Raw genomic sequence first — 12676 nt, 5'->3', positions numbered from 1 at the left:
ACCTTTCTTCTCTCACATGTATCATATAGACTGAGAGCAAAGTTTTGTCTACCACATTGACTCTTTCAGAAAATATTTTCCTTGCTTCACCTTCATGACTGTCACCACATAAAAGGCACTTATTCTGTTATGACTTTGGCTAGGTCACTGTATTTTCTTCTCTTCAGTTGCACAGTTGTAAGATCTCCCCACCATCCCAGTTATAAAAGAATATATTTTATCTATGTAATAAAGAAAAATACATTGAAATGTAAATATAATGATTGATGGATTGGATTGGATTGCTATGGCAATCCAAGGGTTTCAGAGTGGCTGACACAATGAAAATATCAATATAATAACAACATTTGATAAATTGTACATTTGTGGGCACCTTTAAATGACAAGTTTTCTATCATCCTCATCTTTGCATTTCATTTTTGAAACAGAGGAAGACTTGAATGGATGACTCTAAAACTTCAAAAACATTTGTTTGCTGCCCAGAACATCTTTGGTGATAGTGATATAGAGAGGGGAAGAGTATATACATTTAATAAATAAATAAATAAATATGAAATAAAATTTCTTGGTTGCAGACCTGTAATTTTTGCTAAGAACCAAGAAGATTCATTTTCAGAGACTTACTGGCCAAATGCATGAGAAAAATGTTTTAGCCAGTCAGTATGCATCTCTCTGTTGGCCAGACATTGAAATTAAAATGAAACCCATCTCTTCTCCTATGGCATCTGCAGAGTTAGGTGTGAAAGACCAGGACCACAAGTAAAGTTCCTATTAAACTGATTTATTACTACATATGCCTATGCACAGTAATCAACCAATAGTTAGCATTATACATTAGAGAGGGTCCAGAGGTATTTTACAAGAAGAGTTCTCAACTCCTCTGCTCACAATAAAATTCATTCTAATAGACTTGAAATTTTAAGGCCTTGATAATTATACTGTCTACGTTCCAACCTAAGCTTAGTACACAAGATCATCTACCTTATTGTCCCACCTCTTAACAACTACTTTAACTTCAGTTGCAATAACACTAGGGTTATTGATAGATACACACTAAATCTTGATTGCAGAAAATATGATTGCAGAAAATATGAGTAGTAAATGGCTGGAACATTTACCTGATCCTGTTGTTAGTTTCTCTAACCCTCATACCTTTCACCTTAAACTGTCTACAATGGAGTTTACATGTTTCTTAAGAGGTCCCTAAGGGGGCGTGCCAAAACACACCAGCGTGCCTACCGTCCCTGTCCTATTGTATCCATTTGTATGTCCTCATTTTATATGTTTCTTTATATGCTTCTTTACATTCATTTATTTGTGCCATTTTTTCATGTGTCCTGTTTTCTTGCATTTGTTGACAAATAAATGACTGACTGACTAAATGAACAAACAAATGAACAAAAAATATTTTGGCACGTAGAACACCACTATCACCAATAATACAATAATACCAAATATAAGCCTAGTGCCTGAAGTAAGAGGAAACTGCAAGCTAGCATGGGGAAAAAAATCTCCAAAGATTTTTGGGAGATACAGAAGCACTATTGCATGGTGGCACACTTTGGGCATTGGTATGGGTGTGTGCACGCACATGTATGTGCAGTTCATTCTACCAAAGGAGCTGCTGTGCACATGCATCTCTATTTTTAATGATACTTGTTAAGTTATTATCAAGAATATGAGGTGGGGAAAGGCTGGGAAGAGAATTCTGTTGCTCTTCTTGATTGGCACAGAGCTGAAGAAGCTTCTCAGGCGAGGAGCAAAATGTCTTCAAAGAAAAACCAGAAAATCCAGTCATATTAAGTTGTTGTTTAGTTGATAAATTTTGTCTAAATCTTCATGATCCCATGCCAGGCCCTCCTGTCTTCCATTGTCTCCTTGTGTTTGCCCAAATTCACATTCATTGCATCAATGACCCATCTAACCATCTCAACCATCATCTCTATCTATCTCAACAACTTTTGCCATCCCCTTCTCCTTTTGCCTTCCATCTTTTCCAACTTACTTACTTACTTACTTACTTACTTACTTACTTACTTACTTACTTACTTACTTACTTACTTACTTACCTACTTACCTACCTACCTACCTACCTACCTACCTACCTACCTACCTACCTACCTATCTATCTGATTGATTGATTGATTGATTGATATGCACGAGTGTCTTTTCCAAGGACTCCTCCCTTCTCCAACTGGTCAAAGTATTTCAGCTTCAGCTTCAGGATCTCTGCTTCCAAAGAACAGCCAGGGTTGATTTCCTTTAGGAAAAAAGTATATAAATAGAGCTGATTTGAAATGTTTATCTTTTCTGTTTCCTTTCTTTTGCGTCGCTATCGGTTTTGAAAAAACTCTGTAGGTTTCTATAGCTCCGAGCAGATTCCTCTCCTATGGTGTATAGATTTTCCAAATGTTATAAAATATAAATCCCACCAGCATGGAAAAGGTGTTCTGGCAATATACTAATGAAACAGTATGGGTTGTAAAACCTTTTACCACCAGTTTATGAGTGTGCTTGTGTGTATGTGATGCTTCTGAGCATGTGTAGAAGCATCCCGGGTGAGTGGGTGGAGCCTCCTGCTGCTGGCACTACCGGTTCTTAGAACCGGACTGAACCAGGAGCAACCCACCACTGAAATGAAAATTATAGTCCAGGTATCATTTGATTTTCTATAGGAAAGTCACTTGACATATTTTCATTGACCATGTTGTTGTGTTCACCTAGCATGGGTTGACCACGTTAGTTAAAGCTATGGTTAGTTTAATGAGGTTAGTTAGAAGCTGTGTTCATATATTGTTGAAGCATAGGTTAGTGTTAATCTTAGGTTTGGTTTTGAGGATTAGTGTGTTGTGCAAACCGATGTCTTTAATTTATGGATCAAAGCAGCGTTTAGAAGTTTAGAAACTAAATTATGGATTGTGTGAATCCAGCCAGTAGTCACACAGTCACACACTCTAAAACAGATACACAAACACACAACCTGAAAAGCTTCGATTTGCTATTCTAACCTTACAGTGAACTTCTAGCCTAATAAATGTTATTTATTATTTATTTTAGGGAACACGGGTAATATCTATTGCTCAGTTGCTGGATTGGAAAACCCAGAAGTCTAATAGAATTGCCACTGTGTGTACTTTCACACAACTTTGGACCTAGGACCTCCCGAGACTGTTTGCCTCTGTTTATGTTTTTCAGCAGTGAAATTTCTGTTGTGCAATCTTGGAACAGTTGGGTCTAACAGATTGTTTTTAATATGTAAATCATGAAAGCCTTTCTGTGCTCTTTGCCGAGTCTGGGAGGAAGGAAGGAAATGCAACTCAGCTTGGTATCAGCTGTCAAAACAGCAAGATCCAGCTCCTGGGCTACTCCAGTTCCAAAGACTTTCCCTTAGGACTTGAGCCAAAACAGTAGCAAGAATATTAATCCTCATTTTTTAAAAAAGTTGCATGACATACATAGTGGGGAAGGTTACTCATTAAGATCTGAGATCTCTAATAAAGGAGAATATTTGTAGCTCAGGATTGAAATGAGGGGTCCTTGGTGCTCACTAAGCTTGGTTGTTTTCTTGCATTACCCAAAGTAGGAAACATCACCAGTACTCATAGTGACCTAGCACTAATTGTTTTATCTAATTTGGGTAATGAAACATCAGCAAGAAAACAGCCAACTCACAGAGCACCAAGGAACCCTCATTTGGAATCTCCTACCTTCTAGGCTAGAAGTTGCAATCACACTTTCCATTTTCTACATCCATGAATGTTTATTTATTTTTATTTATTTATTCATTTGTCCAATACACAAAAACATAGGAAGAAAATAGACATGTGGTAATATATATAAGGGTAAAAGTGAACTTAGAGGAGAGGATATATGAAAGGAAGAGAATATATAAGATAGGTGAAAGAAAGGAAAGACAATTGGACAGGGGACGAAAGGCACACCAGTGCACTTATGTACGCCCTTTACTGGCCTCTTAGGAACCTGGAGAGGTCAATCGTGGAGAGTCTAAGGGAGAAATGTTGGGGGTTAGGGGTTGACACAATTGAGTCCGGTAATGAGTTCCACGCTTCGATAACTCGATTGTTGAAATCATATTTTTTACAGTCACGTTTGGAGCGGTCGTATCAAGTTTGAATCTGTTGCGTGCTCTTGTGTTATTGCGATTGAAGCTGAAGTAGTCATTGACCGGTAGGACATTGCAGCATATAATCTTGTGGGCAATACTCAAATCGTGTTTTAGGTGATGTAGTTCTAGGCTTTCTAGGCCCAGGATTGTTAGTCTATTTTCGTAGGATATTCTGTTTCGAGTGGAGGAGTGAAGGGCTCTTCTGGTGAAATATCTTTGGACATTTTCAAGGGTGTTGATGTCTGAGATGTGTTATGGGTTCCAGACAGATGAGCAGTAGTCTAGGATGGGTCTGGCAAATGTTTTGTAGGCTCTTGTGAGTAGTGTGAGATTGCCTGAGCAGAAGCTGCGTAGGATCAGGTTAACAACTCTAGAAGCTTTTTTGGTGATATTGTTGCAGTGGGCTTTAGCACTTAGGTCATTCGATATTAGTATTCCAAGGTCTTTTACTGAGTGTGGGTTAGCAGTGAGAGATTGTTTATTCAGTTCGTATGTGCGGTTTGGATTCTTTTTGCCGATGTGGAGGGTAGAGTATTTGTTGGTTGATATTTGAAGTTGCCAGGTGTTAGACCAGTCTGAGACAAAGTCCAGGTCGATAGCAAAAACAGGTGGGTTATAAATCTAATAAATGTATCAATAAATATACGAAACCTTTGAAACATTCATTCCTGGGTTGCTTCATCGTCCCCTTGATGTCGTTTGACCTGCCAAACTGTTAGGAATTGCAATCCTGGGTGACATTTCATTGTTGTACCATATAAGGTAAAAGGTAGAATATAAGCAAGCTAATGCTGAGTCATTGGGTGTGAACTGCAATGTGATTGGGCCAGAGCATTATAATATGCAGATCAACTTCACAGTTCCCTTGTTGGTTGGTCTTTTTGGTCGTTGGTCGTTTGCTGTTGGTGGTGGTGGCTGGAGCAGTTTGAGCGGGAGTTAGATATTGAGTAGAACTGAGATAGTGATACGAAGAAACCTGGATTGGTTTAGTATCTACTAGAAACCTGGCAAGCTGAATATAGCTGATGTAAAGTTCCTGTATATAGAAGACTGAAGATATTTTTCACTTAAGAGTAAACTACTGTTTTATGCAAATGTGTCTTCATTCATTTATCTGGTTCATTTAATTGCCACAATAGATTCTGATATCTACTCCTCCTGTGTTACTCTGCTTATATATATCTGGACACAAACTAACCATTCCCTCACCCCACTAAGTGTTTCATCCAGTAGAGGAGGTAATTTTTTATTAGTGGATCAGACTATTTTTATTAGTAGACTGTTATCTCTGGGAAAAGAGCTAAATTCTGCACAATATTGATCACCGTTAGGAAGCATTGCATTGGATTTGGCCTTATAGGCTTGCTATATCTTTTCCTTTTACGAGCCTCTGCTTATTGTATTACCTGATTACTGGATTTTATTTCTTCGTTCTATCATCCCAGGGAAATAATTAATGATTGTTCCAACCACATATCTATTTCTGGATCTGAAATGTTGACCAATGTGGATTTCATGGTTGCTGAATCAGAACCCTTAGAGCAATGGATTGTACAACATGTTAAGCTAAAGTTTAGGTTGGGGTAAAACATTGCAGATAGTTCTTGACTTACAACCATCACTTACTGACTGTTCAAAGTTACAGTGGCATTGGAAAATGTGTCTTAAAACCAGTCTTCACATACTATGACCATTGCAGAATCCCCACAGTCACATGATCAAAATTCGGGCACTTGGCAACTAGTGTGTAAATTACTCAAGTTCGCAAATTACTCAAGACCCACCTTTGTTGCCAGGCATGGGGGAGTTAGGATATTCCTTCCCCTAGGCCATTACAAATTATATATGGTATGTTTGTGTGTATGTTTGGTTTTTATAATAAGGGTTTTTAGTTGTTTTATTAAATTGGATTGTTACATGTTGTTTTTTGTCATTGTTGTTAGCCGCCCCGAGTCTGCGGAGAGGGGCGGTATACAAATCCAATAAATAATAATAATAATAATAATAATAATAATAATAATAATAATAATAATAATAATATTATGGTTGCAGCAGCTTAAGGTCTTGTGATTATCATTTGTGAACTTCCCAGTGTCAGGGTACCAAATAGTATAAAAATTTAAATCAGAGTCTGAGGCAAAATATTCTTCAAAGCTCCAATTTATTAGCAGAGCCCTGTTGGCACATCTGGGAGAAACACAAAAGCTACAGAGGTTTCTCAGTTTAATGTTCCCACACCCACAAATTCATCATGTTGACCAGGCTTCTTCTGCCAATGTGTCTGTAACTCCCATCAGCTTCCGGGCAGGTACTGAACAAAGGATGACCTTGAGAATCTAGAAGGAATTTTTTATGGTTACATCTCTACATCCCTCATAAAACAGCCCCGTTCACATTTCTACAACAGGAACACATTCTACAGCATAAGTGTGGCAGGCCAAAGTCTTCAACTCAATGATGGCTTCGGTCTGACACCCAGTTGGCTTATGATAAATAAAGTCAATGGGGTAAGCCAGATTTGCTTAACAATTGCACAATTCACTCAACAACTGTGACAATTCACTTAAGAACCATGGCAAAAGAGGTCAACAACCACCATGGTTGGCATTCTGGAACTAGAAATTCTAGTTCTAACCATGGTTGCACCTGGAGGATTACCAATTTATGGCTCTCCTGTCTTGGTCTTCAGGTTCCATTATCAACAAGGAACATTGAGAGACAGGGAGGGACATCAGATGAATTTCCTTGCAAACACATAATTTTAAGACTCATATTATTATTTTCCCTTTTGATCCAGGACACCATTCTTCGCCTCTTACTTTCTCTTGAGTGGTTTCAATTCTCTTAAAAAAAAAATCAGGATGACTTGTTTTGGACACAGACAGATGTATTTTGTATGCGCTTCATACATATGCCCAGCACATTGGCAAACCTCTCAACTTTTCCTGATGAGCACACTTCCACGGAAGAAAATATAGGGTAGATAGCTAGGTCTGTCATCTTTCTCCCTCTAATTAGGCAAAAACAGGGTTGACCAGAGTTTAATAAAGCTCCTGTCATCACAGCTTCATATGGAAATGAGTCTCCCAAGTCAAATACAACCTAAATATAACTTGTTTCTTCTTAAGAGGATTTAATGCTCATTTGTTCTAGAAAGTGTTTTTCTTAAGACCTGTATCATTCATTCATTTCCATAAAGCTGTGCTGAAACCATTTTTGGTCAGAAAAACAGGGCTGAGCAAACAATAATAATAATCAAAATCAAAAAGTTTTCTGAGATTTTTGTTCCTCCTTTCTCCTCCAATTCATGGGCATGGCTTAGTAGGTGTGGCAGGGGAAGGATACTGCAAAATCTCCATTCCCTCCTCACTCCAAGGGAGGGATACTGCAAAACCTCCATTCCCTCCTCACTCCAAGGGAGGGATACTGCAAAACCTCCATTCCCTCCTCACTCCAATGGAAGGATACTGCAAAATCTCCATTCCCTCCTCACTCCAAGGGAAGGATACTGCAAAATCTCCATTCCCTCCTCACTCCAAGGGAAGGATACTGCAAAATCTCCATTCCCTCCTCACTCCAAGGGAAGGATACTGCAAAATCTCCATTCCCTCCTCACTCCAAGGGAAGGATACTGCAAAACCTCCATTCCCTCCTCACTCCAAGGGAAGGATACTGCAAAATCTTCATTCCCTCCTCACTCCAAGGGAAGGATACTGCAAAATCTCCATTCCCTCCTCACTCCAAGGGAAGGATACTGCAAAACCTCCATTCCCTCCTCACTCCAAGGGAAGGATACTGCAAAATCTCCATTCCCTCCTCACTCCAAGGGAAGGATACTGCAAAATCTCCATTCCCTCCTCACTCCAAGGGAAGGATACTGCAAAAACTCCATTCCCTCCTCACTCCAAGGGAAGGATACTGCAAAATCTCCATTCCCTCCTCACTCCAAGGGAAGGATACTGCAAAATCTCCATTCCTTCCTCACTCCAAGGGAAGGATACTGCAAAAACTCCATTCCTTCCTCACTCCAAGGGAAGGATACTGCAAAAACTCCATTTCCACCCTACTGTGGGACCAGCCAGAGGTGGTATTTACCAGTTGTGGAGAAAAAAACAATAAAAACTTTACTTTAAAAAATGAAATATGATGAGAAGGACATCATGGAGATCTCCTAACAGGTGTAAAGCTTTCTTGTACATCTTCTTGCATATCCAACTATAGAACTATTCGAGTTCATACTTTCCCTGGTTCACCGAGAGTCTAATTCTGATAGACAGACGTCAGTGTGTCAGACCAAGGTCTATTGTTTTTTCCCAATGGAGCATAGGACTGTTAAAAAAACAACCCTAGAGACCTTGGAGGTCATCAAGTCCAACCTTGGAGGTCATCAAGTCCAGTCTTCGGAGAGGGGCGGCATACAAATCCAAATAATAAATAATAATAATAAAAAAAAACCTGCTCAAGCAGGAAACCTTACACCCCGCCCCCCACAGCCAGATGGCAGTCCAATCTCCTCTTGAATATGTCGAGAGTTGGGGCGTTCACCACCCCTGCTGGCAGGCCGTTCCATTGGTTGATCGCTCTGACCGTCAGGAAGTTCTTCCTTATTTCCAGGTTGAATCCATTGTTCCTTGTCTGGCCCACTGGTGCCCTGGAAAATAGTGTGATCCCCTACTCTATATGGCAACCCCTCAAGTACCTGTATACTACTATCATGCCCCCCCCCCGGCCCTTCTTTTCACTAGACTATCCATGCCCAGTTCCTGCAACTTCTCTTTGTATGTCTTGGTTTCTAGTCCCCTTATTATTTTGGTTGCTCTTTTCTGTACCTTTTCCAGAGTTTCTATGTCTCTTCTGAATTGTGGTGACCAGAACTGAATGCAGTACTCCAGGTGAAGTCTGACTAGTGTATCCCCCTATTGATGCAGTTTAAGATTGTGTTGGCTTTTTTAGCCGCTGCTGCACATTGCTGGCTTATATTTAGTTGGTTATCCACCAAGACTCTTTCACAGCCACTACTGCTAAGTGAGGGTCCTATTTTTTCTAGTTTGCTATTGATCAAGTCATATGTTGGAAGTTTCTCAGAAATATCAAAATCAGTAGCTACTATGGTATGATCAGGAAATGCCTAGCAGCAAGTTTAAAATTTTGTTTTTAATAAACTGATGTTTCACAACCTTTGACATATGTGGACTTTAATGGCTAGAATTCCCCAGCTAGCTGCGGAGGCTGGCTGACGATTTCTGGGAGTTGAAGTCCAAATATTTTAAAATTGCCAGGGTTGAAAAACATTCACGGAGCAATTTGATACTGTATTTCATGTGAAACTAAACTTCTTACCTTATCCAGAAAGTTTTTTTCCTTCTGTCTCGTTTTGATTTAGATGGTACTGGCAAGATTTTAGTGTAAACATTTATCAACTAGCATATAAAATCTATTTAGAATTGCTTTGCTAAACCAATAAAAGAAACAATGATGCCTTACAATCAGCAGCAATCTTCTTGAAATAAAATTCTCCAAATTTAGAAGAGGGAATTCAGAAAATCTAAAGGAAAGTAAATTGCTTAGTGGAAAAAAAAATCTAAGTAGGGCAAGATTGTTTCCTACAGAGCTGGCTGGTGAAAGGAGGATTTTGTTTGAGCAGCTGAACTTACTACAGGAAGTAATTTTGTAATGAAAAAAAAGTTCATTTGAAACTTGGCTGCCTAACGTGATAAAAAGGAAATACATCACCATGCAAAATTGCTGTGTGCAGTTCATTTACTGTAAAAGCATCGATAGGATGTTGTTGTTTTTTTCAAGGCACTGCTTCATTTTTGGGACTGGAACGTAGCCAGCATGATTTCTAGAAATGCAAAGCCTGACGGGATGAGTGCCATAGTCATCTCCTCCATAGCACACACACACACACATTTGCCAAACATAGCACTTCTAGGTGTCTCCGTCTGAGAAGAAGCTTGGTGGAACTTGCTTTGGAGTAAATATAAAAATGATGCAGAAAGATGCAGTAATTCCATTGGTGAAGCTATCAATAACAGCAGATAAATATTCCTCCCAAGGCTCTGTGTGATGTTGGGAAAGGGGATTAATGTAGCTCTGAAGTATGGAATTAAATCTATCCAATTTGCAGCAGAAATAATATGTGTCTTAGGACGTAAGATAGGAGTGAGAATTGGGGACCACAGCCTCTAGTGCATTTTGTTTGAAGGTTAGGGAGATTGAGACTACCAAAATGTAGTGGCAATTTCCATGATTTAAATCATTTTAGTGTAGATAGAATAGACTATAGTATAGTATAGTATAGTATAGTATAGTATAGTATAGTATAGTATAGTATAGTATAGTAGAGTAGAGTAGAGTAGAGTAGAATAGAATAGAATAGAATAGAATAGAATAATTTATTGGCCAGGTGTGATTGGACACACAAGAAATTTGTCTTTGGTGCATATGCTCCCAGTGTACATAAAAGAAAATATACATTCTTCAAGAATCATAAGGATTATTCCGAGGTGGGTAAAATGAGGACCGGGATTGTGGGGGCAATAGCCTGGCTCTGTTAAGAAGTGCTATTGCTAACATGTTGTAAGCCGCCCTGAGTCTAAGGAGAAGGGCGGCATAAAAATTGAATAAATAAATAAACAAACAAACAAACAAACAAACAAACAAATAAATAAATAAGGTACAACACTTAATGATAGTTATTAGGGTAAAAGAAGCAATCAGGAAACAATAAATCGAAAGGGTACAAGCAACAAAGTCACAGTCCCGCGGTCCTAAGTGGGAGGAGATGGGTGACAGGAACGATGAGAAGACTAATAGTAATCATCAATATGCCGATGATACCCAGCTTTACATCTCCACCCCAGCAGCCTTAATGAATAATTTGACAGTGTTGAGGGAAATATTTGTTTAGCAGAGTGATGGCGTTTCGGAAAAAAACTGTTCTTGTGCCTAGCTGTCTTGGTGTGCAGTGCTCTGTAGCATCGTTTTGGGGGGTAGGAGTTGAAACAATTTATTTATTTATTTATTTATTATTTGGATTTGTATGCCGCCCCTCTCCGAAGACTCGGGGCGGCTCACAACAAGTGAAACAAATCATAAGTAATCCAATTAATTAAAATATTTAAAGATTTAAAAAACCCCATATACTAACAGACACATACACAAGCATACCATGTATAAATTAAACGTGCCCAGGGGGAGATGTTTCAATTCCCCCATGCCTGACGGCAAAGGTGGGTTTTAAGGAGTTTACGGAAGGCAGGAAGAGTAGGGGCAGTTCTAATCTCCGGGGGGAGTTGGTTCCAGAGAGCCAGTGCCACCACAGAGAAGGCTCTTCCCCTGGGGCCCGCCAACTGATATTGTTTAGTTGACGGGACCCGGAGAAGGCCCACTCTGTGGGACCTAATCGGTCGCTGGGATTCATGCGGCAGGAGGCAGTCTCGGAGATATTCTGGTCCGATGCCATGAAGGGCTTTAAAGGTCATAACCAACACTTTGAATTGTGACCGGAAATTGATCGGCAGCCAATGCAGACTGCGGAGTGATGGTGAAACATGGGCATACCTAGGTAAGCCCATGACTGCTCTCGCAGCTGCATTCTGCACGATCTGAAGTTTCCGAACACTTTTCAAAGGTAGCCCCATGTAGAGAGCATTACAGTAGTCGAACCTCGAGGTGATGAGGGCATGAGTGACTGTGAGCAATGAGTCCCGGTCCAGATAGGGCCGCAACTGGTGCACCAGGCGAACCTGGGCAAACGCCCCCCTCGCCACAGCTGAGAGATGGTTTTCTAATGTGAGCTGTGGATCGAGGAGGACGCCCAAGTTGCGGACCCTCTCTGAGGGGGTCAGTAATTTCCCCCCCAGGGTAATGGACGGACAGATGGGATTGTCCTTGGGAGGCAAAACCCACAGCCACTCCATCTTATCCGGGTTGAGCTTGAGTCTGTTGACACCCATCCAGGCCCCAACAGCTTCCAGGCACCGGCACATCACTTCCACCGCTTCGTTGACTGGGCATGGGGTGGAGATGTAAAGCTGGGTATCATCGGCATATTGATGATACCTCACCCCATGTCCTTGGATGATCTCTCCCAGCGGTTTCATGTAGATGTTAAATAGCAAGGGGGAGAGGACCGACCCCTGAGGCACCCCACAAGGGAGAGACCTCGGAGCCGACCTCTGACCCCCCACTAACACCGACTGTGACCGGCCAGAGAGGTAGGAGGAGAACCACTGGAGAACAGTGCCTCCCACCCCCAACCCCTCCAACCGGCGCAGAAGGATACCATGGTCGATGGTATCGAAAGCCGCTGAGAGATCGAGGAGCACCAGGACAGAGGATAAACCCCTGTCCCGGGCCCACCAGAGATCATCCATCAACGCGACCAAAGCGGTTTCCGTGCTGTAACCGGGCCTGAAACCCGACTGCTGGGAACCTAGATAATCGGCTTCTTCCAAGGACCGCTGGAGCTGGAGTGCCACCACCTTCTCAACAACCTTCCCCATAAAGGGAAGGTTGGAAACTGGACGATAGTTATTAAGTACG

General features: G+C 40.8%; 1 long non-coding RNA gene across 2 annotated transcripts in view; it reads left to right on the top strand.

Annotated features, from left to right (window-relative positions):
• LOC139172528 (uncharacterized) overlaps positions 1 to 12676 on the top strand; it is a 303355-nt gene that overhangs the window by 40082 nt on the left and 250597 nt on the right. The gene's annotated exons all lie outside the window — the stretch shown is intronic.

The sequence above is a fragment of the Erythrolamprus reginae genome, chromosome 9, assembly GCF_031021105.1.
Source record: "Erythrolamprus reginae isolate rEryReg1 chromosome 9, rEryReg1.hap1, whole genome shotgun sequence".
In the NCBI taxonomy this organism is placed as follows: Eukaryota; Metazoa; Chordata; class Lepidosauria; order Squamata; family Dipsadidae; genus Erythrolamprus; species Erythrolamprus reginae.
This window is presented reverse-complemented; position numbering and strand designations above follow the sequence as displayed.